This window comes from Fulmarus glacialis, unplaced genomic scaffold, assembly GCF_000690835.1.
Source record: "Fulmarus glacialis isolate BGI_N327 unplaced genomic scaffold, ASM69083v1 scaffold9003, whole genome shotgun sequence".
Lineage (NCBI taxonomy): Eukaryota > Metazoa > Chordata > Aves > Procellariiformes > Procellariidae > Fulmarus > Fulmarus glacialis.
Genome location: NW_009201074.1, coordinates 103,374 through 104,176, shown reverse-complemented (window position 1 = coordinate 104,176; position 803 = coordinate 103,374). Strand labels below are relative to the sequence as shown.

Below are 803 nucleotides of genomic sequence, written 5' to 3'. Positions count from 1 at the left end.
CTCCGCGAGCCCGTGGGCAGCCCAAGCCCCGCTGCCAGCTGATTTCACTCCAGCGCAGTCAGTGTGGCTGTGCCACCGGCTCTGCTGGGGCGAAGCCAGCTCCGGCACCCCGAAGCATCCTTCAGGAGTAACACCTTCACCCAGCCCAGCCATCCATAAGACAGCCCGCGACTAAGATTTGACGAGAGAAAGCTGTCACTGCTCTAGACTGAATGGAGAAAACATGACACCTCCAGGTGCCATCCCCATCAGCCCCCACCCCATAGAAGAGACCTCTGGCAGGCAGACGACTTGCACCTAAAACGCCTGTTTGTCCATCATGAAGACGTGAAGATCTCCACAGCATAAAGGAGGTGATGCTACCCCCAAGCATCCGTGTCTCCCAGGGTGTCCGGCCTCGCTCACGCCAGCCTGGCTGCAGGAGAATCAGCCCACGTGGACAAGGCAACTCGGCAGTGGAGAGTCAGTGCTGCCCCACGTGCCTGGAGCAGCGTTTGGGAAGTGGGGGTTTGGGACTCCGGGGTTATTATCTGCCTGGGAACGACACTGAAAGTACACATAGGGCTGTGCTAATTTTCGAAGAAAGCAGAAATGATCAAAAACATAGAATCATAGAATCATTAAGGTTGGAAAAGACCTCTAAGATCATTGAGTCCAACGGTCAACCCAACACCACCATGCCCACTAAACCATGTCCCTAAGCGCCACATCTACACACCTTTTAAATACTTCCAGGGATGGTGACTCTACCACTTCCCTGGGCAGCCTGTTCCAAGGCCTGACCACTCTTGCAGTAAAGAAGT

General features: G+C 54.8%; 1 protein-coding gene across 1 annotated transcript in view; it reads right to left on the bottom strand.

The window, feature by feature from the left end:
* CAMKK1 (calcium/calmodulin-dependent protein kinase kinase 1, alpha) overlaps positions 1–803 on the bottom strand; it is a 62,579-nt gene that overhangs the window by 1,071 nt on the left and 60,705 nt on the right. The gene's annotated exons all lie outside the window — the stretch shown is intronic.